Here is a 24,004-nt window from a genome sequence, read left to right as displayed (position 1 = left end):
ATTTTAACAATTATGACCATAAAAAATGAGAAAAATCATTTTTACCAAATTTTCATCTTTACCATCTGAAATATATGATAAATTACAACAGGTGACATTTTTCCTTAAGTCATGAAGTATGTTTTAGCATTATTACTAATTTTAGTCACTATTTATGTGATTTTTCATCAAAAGTTCATAAAATGCATAAAGACTTCATTATAGCCAAATATTTTACACACATCTTGTCAAATTTCATATGACAACATACTAAATTTTCATGACCAGATTCGAAATATAACTCATATTAACCTATTTACCCATTTAAATACGATTTTAACTTGAAAAATCCATATTTCGAGCAATACAACTCATTTTATTATGAATGTTTTCAGGTCATCAGAAGATAATATATGTGAAAACATATCAAAAACCACTGAAAAAATCAAAATTTATCTATTTTTAGTCCAAAAATGACATTTTAATCATAAAAATCACATTTTAATGCCATTATTATATAAAATGAACAATAAAATCTATAAATAAACCAAATTATCCTAAAACTCACTTAGGACCAGAAAATTTTAACATGAAAATTTATTTTAAGGTTTTTCATCTTAAAATCTTAAAATCTTAAAATATCCATGAAAATTTATTTGAGTCGATTTTTGAAATACAAAGGCAAAGCCTTTCATCTTAAAATCGATTTGGGAATACTTGGAAATTGAAGATTTTCACTCTTTTCTTGGTATAATCATCAATGGCAAGAACAAAAGGATCAACAAAGGCACTTAAGTCAAAGGCCCTCTCAAAAAGGAAACAATGCCTTCAGGCAAAGAAAGCCTCATTGGCTATGGTGGTTGCTAGTGCAAACTTGGAAGTTCAACAACAACAAAATCCTCCCTTGGAAGCAACAACATCATTAACTCCGGAAATTGCTCAATTATCAAACTATTCGGAGGTAATTTTCATTTCTAACTCCGATAGGGATACATTTCCCAAGTATGCTAGGAAATCCTTTCTACCCACCAAATTCATATGTGAAGATGCCTTGAACAAATTGGGTGTCCTTGAGCAAACAAAATCCTTCTTTGAAGCCATGGGGTTAGGAAAATTGTTTACTACAAGAGAATTGACATACCCCTCCCTTACCTTGGAATTCTTGAGTTCATTGAAAGTGACTAAGGTAGAGACTAGAGAATACATCGAGTTTTGCCTTGCCAATGTGAATAGGCGCATCACCATTGATGTTTTGAGTAAAGCATTAGGTCTTAGTGATACACCTCGCTATTATACGAAGCCCGAAAAATATGACCCCGCTCCTCTTTGGGAGGCGATTTCCGGGAAGAAATTTGAGAACTATCATGCTTGTCGCGCTCTATTAGTCCACCATCCGGGCATTAGAGTGTGGCACAAGGTCATCGGGAATACTATCATTGCAAGAAAAGACACTAACCACTTTACCAAGCTCGATTGTGTTCTACTTGAGTCGGTCATAAATATTGGAAGAGAATTCACCAAGCCTTACAATGCTCTAAGGCTTTTGGTGGAAAGATGGCTCAAAGTTGATTGTGGAAAGGAAGGGACCGCTTTTATCATAAATGGAGGTCTAGTTACTCTCTTGGCCAAATACTTTGATCCGAATTTCAACAAGGATAGCAAGTATGTGGCGAAAAAAGGGGGTCATCTCATTGACATGGATGCCATGATTAACAAGTACAAATGGGTCAAGCATAATCCTCTTGACACCAAATATGGGTGGCTCACCAATGATGCTAGATCTTTTACTTTGCTTTCCAAGATATGCCGCTTGAGTGTTCATAGAACAAACTACCTTCTTCCCCTCTCAAAGGAAGCCGAGTACATCATCCGTCAACAAAGGGGTGAAATTGAAATGTCCTCCTCCTCCATTGTCACACCACCCTATCCATTCAAATATCAAGAGTTCAAGCCCGAAGGTGTTGAAGTGGGCAATGACTACATGACTCTACTTATGCAAGAGATGCACAAACAAGCTTATAAAGATCGGGAAGATGCATACTTAGCCCAATATCCACCCCTCCTTCATTTAGCTAGGCAAGGACTACTTGATCCTTCATGTCCTTTGCCTAGTTGGGCGGATAGGGAAGTCTTCTTTCCAAGTGAATCTAGGGGTGAAAGACCGGGTAACGATGAGGTTGTCGGTGATGAGGTTGTTAATGATGAGGGCATTGTTGAGGAGGCTAATGAAGATGATGAAGAAGGTGATGAAGGAAGTGAGAAAGGAAGTGAAGAGGGAAGTGGTGATGAGTCCACTTCTATTGAGGAAGATGACGATAATGGTGATATGGTGGAAGACTAGCAAGCTTTGGAGGCTCCTACCCTCTTGAGGTTTGTCTACTTCTTTCTTTGTTTTATTTATTTTATCTTGATCATTGTTGGAGAGTCCTAGCAACATAGAGGACTAACACCTCGGCCTCATTGAGGTGTTCTTATTTTATTGTTCCCACTTTTGAAAATCCAAAATGACAAATTTAGTTTCATGCATTGCATCTTGTGTGCATGAACTACCCCAACTTTTAGGACATTAGAATGAATGTCTATCTCGGTTTAGGGAAGTACATGCATACGCAACGGGAGGTAATCTAAATTACGCTCTCCGTCATAAACAAAAAACCCATGCATCATGTAATGTAGATTAGTGTAGCTTGCATTTAGTGTAGAATTCATGCATCATGCTTGCATAATTTCCCATCATTTTGGCCATTGAGGACAATGCCCATATTAGTGTGGGGATGGGGAATTCTAACTTAACTTTTATTCAAAAATTCAAAAAAAAAAAATTGAAAAAAATTGAAAAAATTTTGAAAATCCAAAAACAAGTTCATTTCCTTTGTAGTGTAGAATTGTATATATTGTTGTATATATTGTGTTTGCTTTATCCTTGTTCACATTGAATGACTACGCCACATCCGAGACATGAGGATATTGAAGACCGCATGGTATGATCTTTCCAATCTCCTTTTTCCTCTTTATGTTAATGGCTATGTGGCTTTATTTTGATTGATGCGGTATAACAATGTGAATCTAGGACTTGCATTTAGTTTATATGTCATATTAGTTGGTAGAATCATATGCATTAGGTTGTATATATGCTAGTTGCATCATGGCATGTAGTTTGCATGTTAGAAAATTTTGCGAAACCGTCTACTTGGGAAGCTTGACAAGTGTATATAGGCCCTAGTAGATGCTTTTTCTTCTTAAGACTTTGCTTGTTAAAATGCTTGTAAAACACCCTAGGATGTGTCATGCTAGTATCCTTTGACCCATGGTTTAAGGCCTAGTCAAGAGTATCTTATGGTGTGATAACTCCTTGGCTACCGTTTATTCCAAGATGACCCTTGAAACCATGCATCCATCATCCATATTCTACCACATTTTTGTCATTAAAGGGAATGGGCACAAAAAGAAATCAATTTGAGTTCAATGAAATGAAATGTGAAAGAAAGTTTGCAAAATGCATCAAATGAAAAGAGGAGTAAAAATAGAACTCCTAAAGCTTCAAATATAAGGCACCCTCACTACATATGGGGTGACTTTGAAAATGTTCAAAAAGAAATGCAAAGAAAAGTTGAAAAGTTGTCAAGTGTTGAATTGCCAAAAATCAAAAGAAATGGCAAAATAAAGTGTTCTCAAATGTCAAATGCCACAAGAAATTGGGGGGAAAACAAAAACAACAAAGCAAACTCCCAAAGTGAAACTCAAATACTATCGATCCCTTTATCCATCGTATCCATTTTTGTGCATGGTAGAGAGGGGACGACCCTTCTTCTTGTCTAGGCAGGAGGGGGAATTCCGCGATACTCCAGTGTTTCCAACACCATAGGGAGTCTACTCTTGACAAAAGCATTTAACGATTGAGGACAAAGGTACCCTAGCTTGACACAACTTGGAGGTGATTTATTGGTATCCTTCTAGGCTTAGTATTTTGAAGAAATTGCATCTATGAAGGAGTGTGTACCCTTGAATTGCTTCCCTTGTAGATAATTTCCGTCACTTAGATGAGGAAAGTGGCTATTCTTTTGTAGATGCATCCATTACTTGATTTTGTGTCCTTAATGTTTGGATGTGTCGCCATTTTGGCAAGACCCACCTTGCCTTGCAAGAGGGCATCCTACCTCATGGTTGTCTTATTGTGAGTTTAAGGGGCCGAGTGAGACCCGCTAATTGTCTCATATCGGCTATGCTATTAGGTTAGTTTAAATAATGGTCCTAGTCTTTTTCACCTATTTACTCGGGACGAGCAAATGTTCGGTTTGGGGATATCTGATGTGACCATAATTAGAGCATATTTAGTCCCCGAATTAGCCTTGTTCCCATGCTTTTTAGTGCATATTTGGGTCATTTATTGTCTTTAGTCCTTTGTTTTGCATATTCTTTGAGGTTTTGTGACCTTGGTAGGAAAGGAGTGCAAACCTTGCATTTTCATGGCAAAATGAAGCTAAATTGATTGAATTCAATGACCAAGCATCACAGAGAAGACAATATTAGAAGGCCTTTGTACATACTATAGTAGATGGGCAATGATGAGAAAAGATCCTTGCATACCCGAGAAAATCCCCAAGGATTTTATGAAGAAAATGGAAGAAAAGAAGAAGGAAAGAAGCTGTAAGACAATCCGGGCGGATTGTCCTCAAGACGCCCGTCCAGCACCCACAATCCGAGCGTCTTCCTCCACAAGACGCCTGTGCAAAACGCCCAGAATCCGCCCGTCTTCCCCTTCTGGACGCCAGTCCAGAAACACCCAAATCCGCCCGTCCCGTGCCTAAGACGCCCGGATTCCCTTACAGCCTTTTCGTCTTCTACAAGCTTCAAGGAAGGATGCGCATGTTTTTTTAAGACCGGCGAAAAGGAGACCGGAGTCTCCCTAGAGACCGGCGATTCCTCAGGGATTTATCGTCATTTAAGCCCTTAGTAAACCCTAATTTATGTAACTAATCCCCACTATAAATACTCCATTAGTCTAATTAGAAGAGCATGTTCTTCTTAGCAATCTTTAGTGTAGTTAATATCAATCAAATCCCTCTTTAATCTTGTAATCAATATTTAATCAAGTTTTAATACAAGTTTCATTTCCTTAATCTCTCTTTTGTTCATCCTTTGTTTTGGGTAATTGAAGACTATTTGGGTTATTATTGGGAGATTGACAACCTTCCAATCTATCATCAAGTACTTCTATTATTCTTTGCTTTATTATTGGAATAATTAGTAGGTATAATTCTCTTAATCCCTTTTTAATTATTGTTAATCACTTTCATTTATTCATCATGTTTTACTTTGTTGGTATGATTGACAACCTTGCTAGCATGTTCAACATGAAAATGAGTGAGTAGTTTCCTTAGCTAGGGTTAATCGGTAATTAGGGGAAACCAACATGGAGGATGATTCATGATTAAATTAATATGTTTTCATAGTTTATTTGCTTGCTTGTTGTGATCTCAACTTATGCACATGTTATGTTTGATGAAATGCTAAGCCTATGAATCCTTGCATTTTTTACCCATCACCTATCTTTTCAATGAGACTTGTAAGACATAAACCAACTCGAGTCTCATTAGACCATGCATATAGTTGAGTAGGGAAGATTAAGTCAACTTGTAGGTGTTGTACAATCTAATCGATTCGGCTCCGGGACCCAAACTTTCCTAGGATTGTAAGATATAAACCAACTCGATCCATCACATCAATAATTGCTTGCTTATAATTTGAGAATATGTTTGTCTGATCAATTCCCATGAATCCCCTATGACCCCATGACACCCTAGTGCCTTTTATGAATTGTTTACATCCCTTTCAATTCATCTTGCTTGTTTACTTTTATTTCTATTTAGTTTAGTGATCTTCTACTTCAAACCCCAATTTGTGACACCCTTAGACACCACTAGTTGCAATAGAAAATCTCATCTCAATTCCCGTCCCTTAGGATCCGACCTTTACTTGCCTCTTTACTAATTGTAGAGTTGTTTGTGAAGTTATAAATTGTGTTTTGGTCTAGGTGCTCCTAACGACAAGTACCGAAAACTAAACCCCATCGAGGGAATCCGACCACCTAAGCGTTGACTTTTTCAGTGAGATGTTCCACCTGGCACAGTATCCCTCCACGTTGTTTGACACGAATTGTGATCCGTTGTCATGTATGATTTCTGACGGGATACCAAACCTGTAGAGGATATTACGTTTGATAAAAGAAATAAATTGGTTGTCTTTTACCTCGGTGAATGTTTCTGCCTCTATCCACTTGGAAAAATAATCCGTAATTGCTAGCATCCACAGCCTGTTTCCTTGGGCCCTAGGTAGAGGGCCCACGATGTCCGTTCCCCATGTCATGAATGGTCACGGGGAACTGATTGGGTGCAAAGGCTCTGCTGGCTGGTGGATCATTGGTGCCGACCGGTGGCAGGCGTCACATTTTCGAGCGTATTCTGCTTAGTCTGCCCTCATTGTGGGCCAGAAGTAGCCTTGTCTGAGGGCTGTATTTGACAGACTCTTGCCCCCTGCATGGTTTCCGCATTCGCCACTGTGGAGGGCAAACAATACGGTTTGTGCTTCTTGCTCATCCAGGCACCGTAAGTAGGGTCCTGCCAGTGATTTTCTAAAAAGCACATTGTCAATAAGTGTGAATCTGGAGGCTTTCATTTTGAAACCCCTTGCCTCCTTTTTGTCATATGGCAGCTTGTCATGCCTTAGCTAATCTAGGTAAGGGGTGCGCCAGTCTGGGTCAGCTGACAGGTCGTCTCTGTTTGACAGAACTGTTGCTCCATTTTCCACATCTTGCTGGTCTTCCAGCTCCCCTTTGTCTACTTCCTCCGCCTTTTGGATTGATGGCTCAAATATGTGCGCGATGGGGATGTTGGCCTGACTCTTGCTCACATTTCCCATGCGCACTGTAACTTTGTTATATTATATTGCGGGCAGGTTGTAGAGCGTTCTTGGTTCCTACAGCTACTGTTTGTAGTCTTTCTTCCAGTTGTTTCCTCTTGTCTGCTTATTGGAGGATTACTCGTCCATGGATACTTTTTGCTTTGGTACCTTCAGGGCCCTGATTGATTGTAATTGCACCTGCAAGAATGTTGTACTGCAGCATTGTGTTTGCCGCATATTTCCTAGATCCTAAAGTGTTTGGACTCATTGGTGGTTTGCCGACATGCACTGCCCCCAGACCCTGGATCTCTACCCTACCAAAGATCACAAAGTAAGATAGCGAACAACCAGCTACTAAACTCCTCACCTCTCTGTTGGTCCTCTAATTTCTTAGAGAACTTTAAAAACTTGGTACAAGATTCCGCTCCTCCCTCAGGAAGAGAAGAAGAAGTAGGAGAAGCAGAAGAGGAAGAAGGCTCCATGTCGTATGGTATTTTGCTCTGCTTTTGCGTTATTTGTTGTGTTGCTGGTTCTTGATTGCTCACCATCTTTAAGGATCTCCTAAGCCTAAGGTTACTCTGGAAATTATTCTGGCAGAGGAGGAAGATGGCCATTGGAGGTACCATTAAGCCTGTTATGAAGAGAAAGGCAGACTCTGCTTCTACTTCTGCCTCTAGATCCAAAGACTAAAGAGGGTCTGCGGACTCGCCACGAGTCTACTCCTATTGATATCACTCTTCTTGCAACCATGCATCCAGTCCCTAGTTCTGCTATACCATCTGCCCCCGCTGATGGGACTGCTCCTACTTCTGGCTCTACTTCGGTACTTGGGTCTCCTGCTGCTGGTGCCCCTCCTACGGTAGTGCTCAGATTTCCAGGGAATTTTGGCAAACCCAAATCTTTACGGGACTTGGGTATCCTTTTTCAGATGCTGCTTCTTGGCCCTAGATCAGTGCTAGAAAAGAGGCCTTTGGGTGATTTGGTTGACCGAGTTTTGCTAAGCATTCCTTTGAGGTGATTTTCTCCTCTTCCATTTCTCCCGCTTGGCTTTATCCTTTTCTCGAATTTCTTTCGCTATAATCGCGCCTCTCTGCAAATGTCATTATTCCTCCGAGAGAGGATTTCTCATCTAGAAGGCAGCGCTGAAACTCTGAGATAGAGAACGCCGAGCTCTTGGAGCGGCGAATGCGGCCAAGGAGGACAAGCTTAAGACACGAGCAAAGTTGGGCTCGGTTCGAGTCTCATTGATGGAGTTGCTAGAAAGCCTGGCATGGTTATCTACTGGATCCCCTGAAGGAATTATCCGCAAGTAGAGCAATATACTAGATTATAAGTAAGAGGACATGTCCTGTTGGAAATATGTGTCTATGGTTGACCGTTGGCGTAGCCAACGGCCCTCCGATGCTCAAGTCAGTAATTACTCGAAGTATAGAGAAAGTGATGAAATTATAAAGTTTCAAACTACCTCAGGTGTAACATAAATGCTTATAAATATGAGTCTTCTTCTAGTCGAATTGTTGCCATTGTATTTGCTTGTACATCCTCAAATGTGATGCACGGGTATTTAGTGAGGTCCTTTTATAGATCTGAATCATGGTGCAGACCTTGACGTAAAGCTTCTATAGCGGTTGCTATATCACATCACGGAATCGCCACGTTCTCTTTATTAAACCTGTTCAAAAAATCACGAGTAGATTCCTCAAACCTTTGCACTATCCGGTATAGGTCGCTGGTCGTCCTCTATGGCTTTCTGCTACTGGAAAACTGTTGGTTAAATGCATTGACCAAGTCGGCAAAAGAGGTTATGCTCCTGTTACGTAGGCTGGCGAACCAATTCAAGGCTACTCCAGACAAAGTTGACCCGAACCCCTTGCACACGCATGCCCCCTTCGGTGATCCTGTTGTAGTCACCACCATCATCTTCTACTTATACTGGTCATGTGGTCGAGAGGGTCTGCAGTCCCTTTATAAAGCGTCATGGCTGGTGGTATGCATCCTTTGGGAATGCCGAAGAGGGCTATGTCGTCCACGAAGGGAGAATCTGCATAGTTGTCTCGTGTTGCCCTCTCGAAGGGACGCGGTATGCCTGGTGTCTTGTACATCAGTCCCTCGGCCTCCGATACTTCTTCTCCAGCAAACAACTTGATCTTGCAAGAGGGTTAGAAATATGCGGGAAAGAATCAACAGGAGTACCTCCTAACCAAGGTCCTCGAGAAAATTGACCAGATGCTGGGTGACTGGTCATTGGCGTCGTACTGACTATAGATCCAGGCTGCCATCCCGGTGTCTGCTGTACGGGTATATAAGAACCCCTTCTTACCCGACAAAGGTAATTGGGAGATGTTACTATCTCGGTTTCCCGAGGCGGTGAAATCGAAGTTGCAATTAAGAAACAATTAATATAACTAAAGTATTTAGTGGGTTACATAACCATGAATAAATAAATGAAATAAATAATACAACTCATGACTACTATAGTATTCTAATGAGATGACACTCGGCTCCAAGTCCAAAGCCGGTACCGTCTCCCACGTGACACCAAGGCAACCTGTACTTAACCTGCTCCCCATATAATCGGAAATATCATATAGATCGACACATGCCACCCCGAAAATAGGTGACAATTACACAGACACACAACACGTCAGTTTCAATACTTTAATATGAGACACAACATAGTAAATAAATATGCAACATGCCAAAATGTAAATGAGATACAATTAACATGTCGGTATCGGGACATGCCCGGACATACCCATAACCACCGGTGCCAGGGACACGCCAATGAAACCACATCTCACCATAAGGTACCAGGACACGCCCAAACGTATTAGGTCCGGAAGCCAACCGGATCGCCTGGCAAACATCGTGTCTCAAACACACGAGTTCCTCCTAACTCAATCCATTAATGTGCACATCGATGTAGGAGTGGGATGTTTCTAGAGGCGGCCTGAGCATAAGACGTTTTCCCAACCGTCTTACATCTCCTCAACAACCAAGTAACATCACCAATGATCTCCAATACAACACAAAAAAAAAACACATGGAAAATGAAATACAACACCAATTATATGACTCATCATGAACTCAATCCCAACATATCATAGATAAAATTTCCTAAAATACCAACATGATATCCAAATAGACTCATACATGAAATGATGATGGAAGACACACAAATATTCACACAAGATATGATTCCATCTCGCAAGAGCGTCTTATTCCTATACAAATCATGTTATACTATCACAATACATCCTACACTATTATACAATACCAAAACCCTTATTATTACCCATTAATTACCCATATTACATATACTAATCACTAATTAATTAATCCAAGTGAAAACCCCCAAAAATTAGGATTAAGACTTAAACAAGGATGAGTGGAATTCGACTTACAAGTGTGGATGATTAAGAACAAGGTGAGAGATTCCATAAAGCAAGTTTGGATCCATGGAAGAAGGTGTTTATGGGGCTTTAGAGAGAAGGGACGGGATTTGGAGTGATAATGGATAAGATAGAATGAATAAGGATAAGGATTGATATTTCTTATCTTGTGATCTAATTCAGCACTACTCGAACGAGTGCGAGTCCACTCGATCGAGTCTCACTCACTCGGTCAAGTGTCACCCACTCGATCGAGTGTCAGACCACTCGATCGAGTGACACCCACTCGATCGGGTAAACGCCTTACTCGGTCCATTGCTGCCACACTAGGTCTCACTCAGTCTAGTGTACGGTCATACTTTCACTCTCGAGTACATATTATCTCATCCGATGGTCCTCTCACACATTCCAAGGTACATCTGTGGGTCCCAAAAGGTACGGGTATTACAATCTTTCCCCCTCAAAATGAACTTCGTCGTCAAAGTTCGCCTCACTCTCACTTTCCCACCGCACTCTTAAGCCTCTTTCTCCATCCCGTTACTAGCATTCTCTCAATTCTTTGATCTCCTCTCTTTCCCAAGCCTTTTCCGCGTTCACTCTTACATGCAACCGTTTCCCGACTCAAGGTTCCTTTGACATTGTCGCTCTCATACCCATAGTTTCACTCTTTAACTTCTTAATTGTTATATTCACTCCCCTAAAAGGGAACTTCGTCCCAAAGTTCATCGTTAATTAATCATACGTACTTCTTACTATATGTAAGTCCCGAAATTACTTCCATGATATCGTAATATCGTCTATACGGTTTTCACCGTACGATTCCCCACGTGGTCAAAGTACGAGTCAAGCTCAAGTCTTACATTCTAATTTCATGTGTAATCCCGACTCGTGGTTCTATTCCTACATATTGCTCATTATAATATTCAAAATACTAGTATGTACGCAATAAAATAATCATTTCATATTACCATGAAAACATATCATTTTTATAAAACATTTGTCATAATTTGGCCAATCCTTTCTTAATTAAACTCATTTATTATGCCCATATCTCGTTTCCATATTCAACATGAGACGTATATATATATCGTGTAAGATCCACCACGTGATTACACATGTATCCCTTCTATCTTGGTTTCATACCATCATTCCCGCTTATAACCATGAAAGACTCGATTATACATGCAAATCATTATACACCACACGTCATATGGCAACACTTTATCCTATCATGATACTACATACACTTTATTTTACCAAGTATAATCACAAAATTAATGCATATCATCCAAGTTCATCATTTTACCTTTGTTATCTACTTAATTATGCCATATTAGTATGTGTTAATCAACCATCTTGGAGGATGATACACCAAGCTAAAATCAACATACTAGGCACATTGTCAAAAGTAAACAATTCATGAAAACCAATTATGCAATGTTTTTATGGTCATCCAATCATTAGGAGGGCGTTAGGGTCTCAAAATAGGGGTACCTACAAAGTAATTGGCGAAAAAAACAAAATCATACGAAACTAGTCCACTAGATCGAGTGAAATGGCCACTCGGTCGAGTAGACGGCACTCGATCGAGTGAAGCAAGCACTCGATCGAGTGAAGGTCATTGAAACTTTTCAAGAATTCATTGCTTCCTAACTTGTCCATTTTCCTACATAACTACAAATAAGTTCCGATGGTGATTACTACACCATCCAACATCCTAAAGCAAGCAAATTTAGGCCTTATGGCCATAATTACAACATCCAAAATAAATAGTTCAAGTGTCAAACTGACACAAATGTCAAACAAGTTTATTCAAAACAACAAGACTAAGAAGACGACTTTCTCCTCTTACCAAGCCTCTTAACCCACCGGAATATGGCCCCTTCATTGTTTACCGGCGACTCCTTTCTTTGGGTGCTATGCTCCTCACTCCTTGTCTCGCCCGACGTGTCGGTTGTCCTATCTTCCACTAACGTGTTAACATACCCGCCCTCATACTTCATAAGTCTCGATGCCCAACCCGGCGGGGATTGGGTATATCCCTTGGTGTATGATAGGATACGCATAGAATGCCTATGAGGGTCATGGAGTGGTGAAGGCTTGGGCATATAAGAAGATGACGGGGCATAAGTAGAGTGTTTAGGGCGATCATGGGGCGGCAAAGGCAAAGGCATATAAGAGGACGATGGAGCAAGTGGAGAGTCCTAGGAGGGTCGGAAAGGAGTGGCGGTGTCTGAGCCCGTTCTACCCTTTCACCATCAAGTGTTTAAGTAAGCTCGCTCGGAATGAGATAAGTCCGAGCCAGAGGATGAGGTGGGGTCTTTTCAGGCAAATGGGGGTCTCGGGTAATCTCCCCTGCGGGGAAGCTTTTTAAAAAGTCCACATTTACGTTCTATAAATAGCCAACCTTAACCTTCTTATCCCTGAGCCAAAATATACCCTTCATGTAGGGGATGTCAAAGTAAGGCACCTTAGTACTCAACGGGCTTTCAATCTCCCCCGGATCATAGCCTAATAGGTTCTTAGCTAACCTAGTCACCAAAGCACCGTAATCATAGGGGCATTTATTGGACTTAGTCATCCTCTCAAAGGCCAAGCTCACCATGGTCACGGTGCTAAAGTAAAATCGCCTCTCATAGAAGGGGTTGAGGTAAGAGCTCAAGTGTAGTACCTCGGTGGATTTTAGCTTGCTAGGGTCTTTCCTCTCATAGAAGATATGGTTCAAGGTGCGGAGAAATATATTTAGGACGGGGTGCTCAAAATCATTGATTTTCATTGCACTCACATCGTTGTGTTGGTTTCCCGTGTAAAGGTCAGTGTATTTTGTGGCTTTCATCTCCTTGTCTATCTTGTCAATTATGAAGTCGGTGCTCTTTCCCACACCTAAACGCTCCATAAAGGAATCAATTATTAGGTTGAGGGAAGTGTTCTTAATACGGAAGCTCACAGAGTGATCTCTTTTGTTGTGCACAAAAGAGCTCAAAAATTCTAGGGTGAGGTTTCGGTAACTTATCTCTGCTAAGTTATATAAACCCTCCATTCCAAAGACCCGAAAAATATCGTGCACCTCCTCTTCTATTCCCAAGGAAACCAAGGCATCTTCCGACACACATCTAGTGGCGTTCATCCTTTGTTGGGTGTCGCTAGGAAAGCGTTATTAAGGGGTTCACTTTCAAAGCCTATTCCCGGGTATCCCGAGTGAGTAAAGGTGGCTGGTGCTTCCGGTTGGGGTTGGGGTTGTTGTTGACGGGCATTCTTTCCGCGGGTGCTCCTTGTATTCTTTGACATGTTACAAAATGAAACCACACAACAAGATATAGAATAGGGAAGGTAAGAATTGGAAGCCAAATTTGGATATGAAAGAAAATTTCCTCCAACTTCTTAAATTGGTAAGTGGCAGCTAAAAGAAATTTTAGCATAGCTCCCTTTGTATTTTAACCAAACCGAAAATTTTCTAATGTTCCATGTTTTTCCGGAAATTTGTAATTCTTGTGACATAATGTGGCTTAAAACATAACCTTAATCACATGTACTACCCTTATTTACCACCCCATTTTGTTCAAACGTAACTCAACAATGGAATACTATACTAGACTCTTAGCATAATGGTCCTTTGTCTTAAAAATCTTGAAAATTTTAAGATGGAAAATTCTAACATAAGATGTTACATGTTATCACAAATCAATTTAAATTATTAAGAAGCAATTAAGAAAAGAATTGACTTGATAAAATTAAAAATACGGATAAGTGAAATGCTTATTTCCGACACTTTAAAGTCTTTAAGACGGAAAAATTTTCAATGTAAAGCTTCCTCAAGCATCATAAGTTTGAGGTTTAAGGTAACCATGAGTAAGTAAAACATGTAGTGAGCATAAAAATCAAAATTTTGACATGGTTAGTACCAAATTTTTCAGAAATTGGTCACATTTTTAAGACGAAAATTTCTAGTTTACCTCATAGTATAACAATAACCATCAAATTCATAGCTTAGCAACATACTTAAATCATTTTTAAGACATAAATTAAAATTGTTCATAGGTACTTAGGAGATTTTCGCAAATTTAACCCAAATTTTAAGACGAAATTTGTTTCATTTTGAGATCATATACCACATTACTAACAAAGATGGTGGTCTTCTAAGGCAAATAAACCAAGTTTTACTCATGAAAAATCAGAATTAGAACGATGAAGTCCCTGCAACACAATGAGATGGTTCGGAGTGCACCGCTATCGGTGACTCACCCGAGTTAGTTCATACGTCACCCTACTTACCGTGTTTTTGGTACGCTACGGTAGCACTAGTAGCTACTCTACCAACATACCTCACTAATCATATGTTACATATACACTAGCATGCATTTAATTAACACACGGCGCAATAATTTAGAGAGCAAAATCATCATTTGTATACCAACACATGCTAACCATCCTTAAACATGTTACTCACACTAATCTAAGCAATCAATTTTCATACTCATTCAGACACCATTGGAAACAATTACACCATACAAGAAACTTAATACTAATCATACATTCATGCAACCATACAACTTTTAACATAGCGTTCACCCATAATCATAACCACCCACGTAGAGACCAACCGAGACAATAGGCACCAGTTTTGATATGAGGGCGCCTACTCATACAAAACCGACCTCTTATTGTACTTATGTTGGGTTCATTTTATTAGACACGCCTAGATTCATTTTGGTTCATTGTTTTAGGTTCCAAAATCGTAGCTTTGATACCACTTTGTAACACCCCCTTCTTACCCGGCCAAGGTAATTAAGAGATGTTACCTTCTCGGTTTCCCGAGGCGGTGAAATCGGAGTTGCAATTAAGTAACAATTAATATAATTAAAGTATTTACTGGGTTACATAACCATGAATGAATAAATGAAAAAAATAATACAACTCATGACTACTATACTATTCTAATGAGATGACACTCGGCTCCAAAGCCAAAGCTTGTCCCGTCTCCTACATGACACCAAGGAAACCTGTACTTCACCTGCTCCCCATATGATAGGAAATATCATATGGATCGACACAGGCCACTCCAAAAATAGGTGACAATTACACAGACACACAACACATCAATTTCAATACTTTAATATGAGACACAACATAGTAAATAAATATGCAACATGCCAAAATGTAAATGAGATACAATTACCATGTTGGTACCGGGACATGCCCAGACATACCCATAACCACCGGTGCCAGGGACACGCCCACGACACCACATTTCACCATAAGGTACCGGGACACGCCCAGATGTACCGGGTCCGGAAGCCAACTAGATGCCTTGCCAGACGTTGTGTCTCACCCACACGAGTCCCTCCTAACTCAAGCCATTAATGTGCACATCCCTCTTAGGGTGGGAATCTACAAAAAGCGACCCGAGCATAAGATGGTTTCCAAGCGTCTTATGTCTCCTCAACAATCAAGTAACACCACCAACGATCTCAAATACAACACAACAATAACCACATATGGAAAATGAAATACAACACCAATTATATGACTCGTCATGAATTCAATCTCATCATATCATGGATAAAATATTCTCAAATCCCAACATGATATCTAAATCGACTCATACATGAAATGATGATAGAAGACACACAAATATACATACGAATATTGAAACTGAGTAGGATAAACCTATCTTTGAGCATTCTTCATAAGATACTCGAATCCCATATGAATCCGTCTCGCAAGACCGTCTTATTCCTATACAAATCATGTAATACTATTGTGGATGTGGGGATTTGATCGCAATCCACGGGTTTGAAAATTGTTTGGAGTTGCCACCAAATTTAAGGAGATTTGGGAACCATTTTGAAAATGATATTTGAGTTCGTTGTTGAAAGTCCATGACCACAAATTGGCGACTCCGCTGGGGAGGACTAGGACACTTACGTCTTTGTGATCCCTAGATGGTGAGACTCGAACGAGGTCTTGGTTGGAATGCATTAATTGATATTACGGTCACGGTCGGGTTTCCTCGTCTGGGCCCACAACCCAACCCTTTTCGACCAATTGGCTCGTTTCGTAGGCGTGAGTTTTCTCATCCCCGCGTTTCGAATCCCGATTGAGTCAAGCATACCATTGACGTTACACATTTTGTTTCGTCAAAGAGCTTTCATCACTTTCGAGCATGAGGCTAGGGCACCCTCCTTACACATTTTGTTTGGATTGGTATCCTCTCGCAAATCGGGTTTTGATTGCTTGGTGTGTAACCCACCCTTCTAAGCCAAAACCCGTGTCAGCATGATGCATAATATAATGAACTGTGAGTGCTTATGTGCTATCTGATCATAAGTCCTTCCGTGTCATTTTCAAACTTTCAAAAACACCCTTTTCGCGCCGTTATAATGGCCATTTCAAAACTAGGTCTTTCGCCGACCGATGCACGCCTTTCTAGGCCGTCGTAATGACGATTTTCAAACCCGGTTTTGTATAACCATTTCAACACGCCTTTCTAGGCCGTCGTAATGACGAATTTCAAACCCGGTTTTGTATAACCATTTCAACACGCCTTTCTAGGCCGTCGTAATGACGATTTTCAAACCCGGTTTCGTATAACCATTTCAAATCACCTTCTTACGCCGTTATAATCGCCGCGTCTAGACACGGATTTTAACCCGTTTCGCGCCGACAATGGCTCTCTTTCAAAACCCGAGAAAAGCACACACCCCTTTTCTCGAGACACTTTCGGATCCCGAGGACCACGCACCGTCCCCGAGACCTTTTCAAACATTTCAAACTCGATTTTCAAAACATACAATTTTGATATTCAAAACCGTCTTGGGAAACATTGCACTGTTTTCCGAGCCGACTTGAACTCAAACCGTCTTTTGCAAATAAACTTAAGACAACCCTTTTCAACTGATCGACTTGCGGAGATTTCTATCTTCGGGAGCCGTCAATAAAAGCGACAAATGAATCTTTTTGAAAATTTCTATTTTCGAAAACTTTAGTCCACCGTTCTAATTCCGCCTCGTGTCTATCGAGTCGAAGCAAACGTACTTATGGGTCTTTACTTATGAGTCGGCTCATCACGAGACCCGTCCAATGGCGTTACGCCGTCATGTTGGACTCGTGTCAAAGGTTCGGTCAAACACCGTCACGTCATAAATCGAGTCAGCACCGAGGGACCACACACGGTCACCCCGTCTTGTTGAGTCGATCTTTGTCTCGTCCTCTGTGTTGTCTGCGTTCAGTCTTGGAACCATGTCGGATTGAGTTGGAATGTGAGCCGTTTTTCTGCCCCAGAGCCATGGCCCCGTCTTCAACTTCGTCTGTCAACCACAACATCAATGATAACAACAGAGATGTCACAACTGATCAGCTAGCCAGCCTGCTTACCGCTCTTAAGGTCACTCTGGATCGCGTCGAGACCCGTATCGACACCCTGGAGAACAAGGAAATTGGGGAACATAATACCCCACCTCTGACTGAAACGGAGAAGAGGCTGAAACTCTTGGAAGAACAGCTCCTAGCCCGGGGTAACAATATCCACCTTGAAAATAACCGAACGTTCGAACCTGTTGGGGATCAGTTACCTGACAACTTCACCCTGACTGATGTGCCCAACTTCAAGGGAGTGGAGGACCCACTCAACCACATCCGTGATTTCAAAGACTACATGGCCATTAAAGGGGTCAAATAGGAGCTATTTACCCGGATCTTCCCATCCTCTCTGGAGCCAATTCCTCGCCTATGGTACTACTCCTTGGATCCGAAAACCCTTACTACTTGGGATGAGATCGCAGTTGAGTTTGCCAAACAGTATGCCGACAATGTCGAGATCCAGGCAAACACCCGTACTCTCGAGTGCTAACCCAAAACGACAAGGAAGGGTTCACTGAGTTCCTAACCCGTTGGAGGAGGGTGAGCACTCAGTTGGTCAGTAAGCCGAGTGAATCAACTATGGTGGAGAAGTTTGTCAACAACCTCCGCCCGGTTTATGCCAACCTACTAAGGTATCAGAATATCAAAACATTTCAAGATCTGCAGATTCTGGGGACACGTATCGAGGACGACCTCCGAAAGGGTGTCTTAGGAAAGACCACATGCAGGGGTTATCAAGGATCCACCTCAATCGGATCTCGCCCTTACGGTCAGACAAACAAGATTGATGAGGTTAACCTCGTCGAACCATCTCCCAAGAAAACTGAACGCCCCCAGAGAGTGTTCACCAACATAGGGTCGACTTATGCAAGTGCCTTGAAAAGGCTCATGGACCAAAGGAAGCTACAACCGATCGGGCCCGCCCCGGACCAGGCCGACGCCAAGAAATCCCGATTTTGGAACCCCAACGCCTACTGCCAGTATCATCGAGGGAAAGGGCATGATCCCGAAAATTGCTTCAAACTCAAACACCTCATTCAAGACATGATTGAGAAGGGAGATTTGCTTATACCCCCACCAACTAAACCGAACAACAAAACGAATCTCCTGGGAATTCACGCTATCTCTGACGATGAGCCGACCCTAGACTGCTCTCATCTCATCTTTCCGATTGACGACGAGGTGAATGTTCTGGAAAAGGATCCTTCAGACGGAGTGTTCGTGTTTAGTGTTGCCACCATGCTCACTATGTTTCAGCAAGTGGAAGAGGCTATAGCAAGCCTCTCTGAGAGGATCACCCGACTCGACGACACCTACCGTCGACTCATCTTCAATCCCCCAACACCACATCCGAGGGAGAATTCCCAAAGCATTCAAAACTACCCACCCCAGGATGGATTGCTCCCACGACCATTCTGGCATAGACCTCACGAAAATCACCCTCAAAATAACTACCCTCAAAATAACTACCTCCACAAAAATCGCCCTCACAAAAATATCCCCCACAAGAACTACCCACCGAGGAATACCCCTCCAAGGTATCCTCGAGACCCTGAAATTAACGGTATATGGTGGGATGATGTTGAGGATGTCTATATCCTCCTGGGGTGTCTACATCTCACCCGGTCCGGACGTCCCTATCAGAATCCGAGCAACTCAACGGACGTTCTAACAACGAATGACCAAATCGTCCCAGAGGTGGACACTCAACCAAAGGCCCCCGAGAACTCAATCCTGAAACAGCTCCAAAAAGCAAAAGCCGAAATCTCAATTTGGCGGTGATCGCAACGTCTTTTGAGCATCGACAGCCCTTGCTGCGCAGCCTTGGGAAAATTAACCGTGCCCTCCACCTCTTCCCCGAAGAAATAGTGGCGCACATGAAGAAAGACGCCCGATCCGAGCAACCCGGTCGTCTTCTCCGACGAGGATATTCCCTATTCGAGCCAACCATATATATCGGCCCTGTACATCACCGTACAATGCCTCTAAAAGAATATACCAATGGTCCTCGTGGATGACGGTTCCGCCGTGAATGTCATTCCTCTCAAAACCGCCCACGGACGGGTATCAAGGAATCGATCTAATCCCAACGAATCAAGGAGTACGCGCCTACGACAAAGACTCGTCGCGCAAGGTCGCCGAGCTAGTCACTTTGACCGTCGCAACCGGACCCTTAGAAAGACAAACCAGTTTTCAAGTGGTCGACATCGACGCATCCTTCAACATGCTCCCCGGGGCGTCCCCGGATTCACGCCAAGGCGGTCACATCAACGCTCCACCAAAAATCGGGGTCCCCTTCAACGGAAAAACGATCACGATGCCCGCTTCCACAATCAAAGCAGTTATGAGAAGAGGGGTAGCCTCCCAAGCCATTGAGGAGGACGACAATGAAATGTGGGGTTTCCAAGCCGTAAACGCCATAACTGACGAATTGGCAACCTCTGAGTGTGACCCGTTCACCAACCTCACGATCAACCATATCATGATGCGTCAAGGTTATTTCCCGGGTTTGCCGCTCAATCCACTGAAGGACCCATTGCCTCCCTTGAAACAGGCTAAGGTCCCCAACATTCCCTTTGGGTTGGGATACGAACCTACCAATGAAGACATCCAGGAGATGAACCTCCTAATCCGAAAACGCAAGAAGCACGGAGTCATCCTCCGTCTATACCACCTGACTCTCAACGGATACTTTGTCCCCGAGGGAGAGTCTGAACTCTACCACGGCTTTCCGGAGCCGATCTATGACTCTGTTGCAAGGGCTAGATACCCGGGAGTGGAAGTCTTCTAGGACTGCTACTTTATTCCCGACAACATCGAAGCTGCATCAACTGAGTCCAAACCGTCACCATGCCTTAACGGACAAGCTATCACACTCCTCTTCGGGGAAGATAACATCAAACACCTCGACTATGAGGACATCATCAACATCGCCCTGAAAGACAACCAGTTTGATCCAACTGCCTTGATCTCCGATACTGACCCGGAGAAAGCTACCTGTGGTCGGAGGAAAACCATCAAATGGACCGATCGCCAAGGCCGCATTCTCAAGATAACAACTGGAGAAGGCCCTATGTTCAAGAAGGGAGGTGAAGAAGGATCTGAGTCAGAGTCTGAGTCGGAGTCTGAGTCTGTCATAGCTCCTAACACTCCCGATGTCCCGCCAAGGTCCCCTTCCCACTGTTTTATCACAAAGTCGTGGCTGATTCAGAGGCTGAGTCTACTAGGGTCACCCCCACTGCCATGAATGGTGACAACCTGGAGCCTGTTCCAGGGGCCACTTCCTCTGTTGTGTTGCCTCTGACTGACCACGAGATGTCTGTCCTTTCCGAGCTTTTCGCTCGTGTCAACTAAATGAACGCTAAGTTTGCTTATGACTCGTCTCAATTTAACTGCAATGCAATTCTGAATGATTATGAGGAATTTGACTTGAGTGACTACCCACCTCACTTAGCCAAAGAACTTGACAAACGGGAAACCAGAACCCCCATCATTGAGGAAACCGAGCCTATTAACGTAGGAACCGACAACACACCTCAAGAACTTAGGATAGGGACAACCCTAGACCCCTCGTAAAGACAACAGTTCATTGACCTCCTCCACAAATACAAGGACGTGTTTGCCTGGTCTTACAGAGATATGCCTGGGATTGACAGAGAAATCGCAGAACACCGGATACCCATTAAACCCGGGGCTAAACCTGTGAAACAGAAGCTACGCCGGATGAGTCCTGAGTGGGCCCTAAAAATCAAGGAATAGGTGGACAAACAGTTCATGGCTGGGTTCATCAAAGTGTCTGAATACTCGGATTGGGTGGCCAACATTGTGCCGGTACCAAAGAAAGACGGAAGAATCCGGGTTTGCGTCGACTTCAGGGATCTGAACAAGGCGAGTCCAAAGGACGACTTCCCTTTGCCACATGTTGACATTCTGGTGGACAACACTGCCGAACATGCTCTTCTATCATTCATGGACGGGTATGCCGGGTACAACCAAATTAAGATAGCTGAGGAAGACATGCACAAAACTGCATTCACCATACAGTGGGGTACATATTGCTACACAGTCATGCCTTTCGGCCTCATCAACGCCGGAGCGACCTATCAAAGAACCGCTACCACTCTCCTACATGATATGATGCACAAGGAGGTAGAGGTATATGTCGATGACATGATCGTCAAATCAAAAGAATGGGACAGCCACGTCAATGCCCTCCGGAAATTCTTCGCTCGTCTGCGGAAATATAACATGAGATTAAATCCTCAGAAGTGTGCATTCGGGATCACCTCCGGAAAACTCTTGGGACATGTCGTCAGCAAAAGAGGCATTGAGATTAATCCAACCAAAATCAAAGCCCTTCAACAAATGCCTCGTCCGAAGAACAAGAAGGAGATTCGGGGATTTCTCGGTCAGGTCCAATACATCAGCCGGTTCATTGCCAAGCTCGCTATGATCTGTGAACCGATATTCAAGAAGCTTCGTGCATCCGATCACACCGATTGGGACGAGGACTGTCAAAAGGCGTTCGACAGGATAAAGGAAATCCTATTCAAACCTCCTGTCCTCATGCCACCTCAACCAGGGATTCCTCTATCCCTATACCTGACTGTTACCGACACAGCCATGGGAGCAATGCTCGCACAAACAGTTGGCAATGAGGAGCGAGCCATCTACTACATCAGCAAAAAGTTCATTGAGTACGAGACGAGGTATACCCAACTGGAAAAGATATGCCTTGCCCTAGTATGGTCAACAAAGAAGCTGCGGCATTACATGCTCAGCTACTCGGTCCACATCTACTCCAAGATGGACCCGGTTAAATACATCTTCGAAAAACCCGTACTAAACGGAAGGCTGTCTAGATGGACACTCATGCAGTCCGAATTTGACCTCAAGTTCGTACCCCTGAAGGTTATCAAGGGAAGAGCAGTCGCTGATTTCCTAGCAGAAAATCCCGTCAACGAGGATCCAACGACCGACACATGGTCACTTCCTGACGAAGACATCCTTTGTGCCGACTCTGACGCATGGGACCTATACTTTGATGGTGCATCTAATCTGAGAGGCTTCGGGGTAGGAATCCTTCTAATATCGCCAGAGGGAGAACACGTTCCGATCTCGGTCAAGCTAGACTTCGCCGTCACCAACAACGCCGCTGAATATAAAGCATGTCTCATCGGCCTACAAGCAGCCATCACATTTGGCATCAAGAGACTGAGGGTCCATGGGGATTCCTCACTCATCATCAATCAGGTATCCGGATCATGGAAAATCCGATCGACAGCCTTAGCTCCCTACCGAGCAAAGATCAATCAAGAGGTCGAATTCTTTGACCAAGTCGACTACTTCCACTTGCCGCGAGAGGAAAATCAATTTGCTTGATGCCCCAAAATCGGTCGCGCTCACAACATACCCGACGACATGACATCGATGCCCCTATGTGTCGAAACACGGAGCGTGTTGGGAAATGTGTGCTCAACAATAGTGCGATCACATGATTTAAATATTATTATTAAATCTCATATAAAGAATACGTAAGGGATGATTTATTATATTGTCAACTGATCAACATAAATCGGTAATGATTGGCTTGCTAGAGTTTGACGTTACTGTCGTGGGACGGTGGTGGTCAGTTGATCCCTTAAGGTCACACCTAAAGGATGATGCCCTTATCCGTAAAGCTGATTGATTGTTTGACGATACAAGTTAATCAATTCCTTAAAATTGAACAATTCAATTTGTGAGAGAGAATATTGATATCTTATTGTAATGGGATTAAATAAGATTTATTTTAGTAATAAAATGCTTTATTACTAAAATTGTTTATTGTTTGAGAAACAATAAAGATAAGAATGAATGGTTGATTATAATTACAAGATATTGTGAATTATAATTACATGACCCATTTTGTTTATGTGATCAACTATCACTAGTCAATTTATTGGATGTAATTTAATTAATTCATGAAATGATATTTATGTGATAAATATGCATTAAATTAATTAATAACATGTAATATATTACATGAGACATATTGTGTGACAAATGACAAATTGACAAAATAAAATGGTAGTCCATATTAAGGAGGATGGACCGAATGGAGGGAGTTGTGATGGTGTAAGATTGATTTATTTTATGATAAATAATCATAGGCCTTGCTTTTGTAGCCTTACACCTATCATACATTGTCTTACACACCTACACATTGTGAAGACAAAAAGAAAGGAAAAGATGCTTTCCTTGTCTCCTTCCCACCGGTGGCATGCATTAGAAATGAGAACTTTTGTTCTCATTTTTGATTACTAATTCATTCTCTTCATGCATGAAAAAGCTACACATGCATTCTTCTCTCTATCTTCATCATCTTTCTCAAA

The sequence above is a fragment of the Silene latifolia genome, chromosome Y (genome assembly GCF_048544455.1).
Source record: "Silene latifolia isolate original U9 population chromosome Y, ASM4854445v1, whole genome shotgun sequence".
NCBI classification, from domain to species: Eukaryota; Viridiplantae; Streptophyta; class Magnoliopsida; order Caryophyllales; family Caryophyllaceae; genus Silene; species Silene latifolia.
Note: the sequence above shows the minus strand (reverse complement) of the source record.